The 2,500-nt window shown below is 43.6% G+C and overlaps 1 protein-coding gene across 5 annotated transcripts in view; it reads left to right on the top strand.

The window, feature by feature from the left end:
• The window catches only part of LOC143291867 (uncharacterized), a 103,473-nt gene that overhangs the window by 71,181 nt on the left and 29,792 nt on the right, over positions 1–2,500 (top strand). Inside the window, exon 1 of one of the 5 annotated variants that reach the window (XM_076601991.1) lies at positions 1,213–1,359. The exons of the other annotated variants lie outside the window; for them this stretch is intronic. The gene's annotated coding sequence lies outside the window, so the exon portion shown is untranslated. Of the gene's footprint in view, positions 1–1,212; positions 1,360–2,500 lie in introns of those variants that run through there. 5 annotated transcript variants of the gene reach the window in all.

The raw sequence follows: 2,500 nt of genomic DNA, 5'->3' as shown, positions 1-2,500 counted from the left end.
GTAGTAGTAGTAGTAGTGGTGGTGGTGATGGCGAGATAGTAGGTATATCAGTATCAGAACCAGGGGTAGTAGTCGTAATTGTTGTGTGGTAAAGTTAGCAGTCTTGGGTTAAGATTATGTTGAAGTTGTTACCCACAAACCTTACCTAATAATTATGAGATGCTCGAATTCAAGGTTCGTATTTTCTGGTGTACGGGACATGCATGAAACGTTGTATGGTAGGGATTTTGTGGTAATTCAAACTGTAAAAGTGTTTTTGTTTTGTTTTTAAACACAGAGACTAAAATTAAACGGTACTTTGATCGTTGAGAATTCCAACAGGAACAAAGCATGCATCAGGCAAGGATTAGAACTGATCTTTGTATAACTTCTCCCTCTTCTTCGTTCATGCAAACACTCTGTTGGCCTGATTGATTGTATGTTCTCTCCCCTCTCCCTACCCCCCGCACCCCCCATCTCTCTCTCTCTCTCTCTCTCTCTCTCTCTCTCTCTCCAAATTTCCCCATAACTCACTGACATCATTTTCCCACGTGGTCATCTGTCTCAATTGTCCCTGTCTGTCTCTGTCTCTCTGTGTGTGTGTCTCTCTCTATGTCTCTCTCTCTCTCTCCTGTTGCTCTTTTTTCATCCTCCAGGGTCTGGTTTGAAAAACAGCATATTAATTGCTTATCTCATTGCCCTGGTTAATAAAATTTTGTTTCGTTTCGTTTCTCTCTTTCTCTCTCTCTCTCTCTCTCTCTCTCTCTCTCTCTCTCTCTCTCTCTCTGTGTGTGTGTGTGTGTGTGTGTGTGTGTGTGTGTGTGTGTGTGTGTGTGTGTGTAATATTCTCGTGGCACGAAAGAATATAAGAGAGAGAGAGAGAGAGAGAGAGAAAAGAAAGTTCATACCATTCTTCTTTTGTCTGACCCCTTTTCAGGGCACAACTGAAACTTGATACCTCTTGAACACTGACATTGACAGGTCGATAATGTTCCTGTACAGAGCGGGCCATAATAGAAGATATCAGAAATCAATATTGGGTCGGTCGTCGCCCACTACCTCTACTACAGATATGGTGTGTGTGTGTGTGTGTGTGTGTGTGTGTGTGTGTGTGTGTGTGTGTGTGTGTGAGTGAGAGAGAGAGAGAGTGTGTGTGTGTGTCTGTCGTAAGGTGAAAACGGAGTGTATGAGGTTGAGTGTATACCAACTAGTGCGGGCGCTCTTCAACGGACGTTTACCTACCTACCTATTGAAAAGGCTGTTTGCTTTTCTTTTTCTTCTTCTTCTTCTTCTTCTTCTGCTTCTGCTTCGTCCTCCTCCCTCAGACGTTTTCAGACTTGGTTTCCTGCAGGACCAGACGGCACAGTCAAGCAGAGCCAGGTCAGTTGGAATGGATTGACTTTGATTGTTTGGTTGGTTGGTTGGGTTTATAGTAGTATGTGTTGCTCCGGAAAATTGAAGGGACGTGTGTTGGGTTTTTTTTGTGTGTGTGAGGTGGAGAAAAAGAGGGGGTTTGGTTTTGTATCTCACATGTTGTGTTGTATTGGCGTGTATGTGTGCTAAAGAGATAGGGAGAGAGAGAGAGAGGGGTGGGGGTGCGTGTGTTGTGGTGTGGTGTGGTGTGTGTGTGTGTGTGTGTGTGTGTGTGTGTGTGTGTGTGTGTGTGTGTGTGTGTGTGTGTGCTTATTGCCAGAGGGCTTGGAGAAAGCGGGAACGGTGGCAGAAGTGTAGTGTTCCCAGAGACAGACAGACAGACAGACATAGACAGACAGAGACAGAGAGAGACACAGAGAGAGAGACAGAGAGAGAGAGAGTAACGGGACAAAAGAGTATTGCAACAAATTCAGACCACAGGATTGCGTGCGCTGTCAAGGATCGAACTCTTGCTTCTTGTTGCTATACTTTGTGTGATGTCCTCATGTGTCCATCGCCTTCCTTTGACACTTTTTTTTTGTTTTTTGTTGTTGTTTTTTGAGAAAATCATTAGAAGACAAATAAGATAACAATGGTATGAAATATTGCACACCAGAATTCGCCAGGAACACGTTTCTTGTTGTCATGCCCCCCCCACCCCCACCCCACCTCCCAAAAAACCAACAACAAAAAAAACCACATTCTTCACACAGGCCCTCGGTTTATCATTTCAGCCGAAAGACTAGTAGGCTACAGCGCTTTGGCAAGCGATGCAGGGTCTAGTGGATGACTGAAGACAAACCCCTGTCTGTGCAGAACCCTTCCGTGAAATCACCGCTGTTATTTTAAGCATTAAAACCCACATCATCTTGCCATATTTCACGCTTCTATTGTTTGTTTGTTTGGTTGGGTTTTGTTGTTGTTGTTGTTGTTGTTGTTGTTTTTTATGTGCGCTCAGAGTTGATTTCATCAAGATTTTGCGCCTTATAAATACCGTAATGAAAATGAGTAACCCTCCTGCAAACTCTTCAATACATATAATTATTTTGCAATTAGACTAACAGAGAAGTTTGTCAAACCCGCACCTTTCATTCTCTCGACTTCGATA

The sequence above is a fragment of the Babylonia areolata genome, chromosome 18 (assembly GCF_041734735.1).
Source record: "Babylonia areolata isolate BAREFJ2019XMU chromosome 18, ASM4173473v1, whole genome shotgun sequence".
NCBI lineage: Eukaryota > Metazoa > Mollusca > Gastropoda > Neogastropoda > Buccinidae > Babylonia > Babylonia areolata.
The sequence above is the reverse complement of the archived record's forward strand: the minus strand, read 5'-3'. Positions and strand labels throughout refer to the sequence as shown.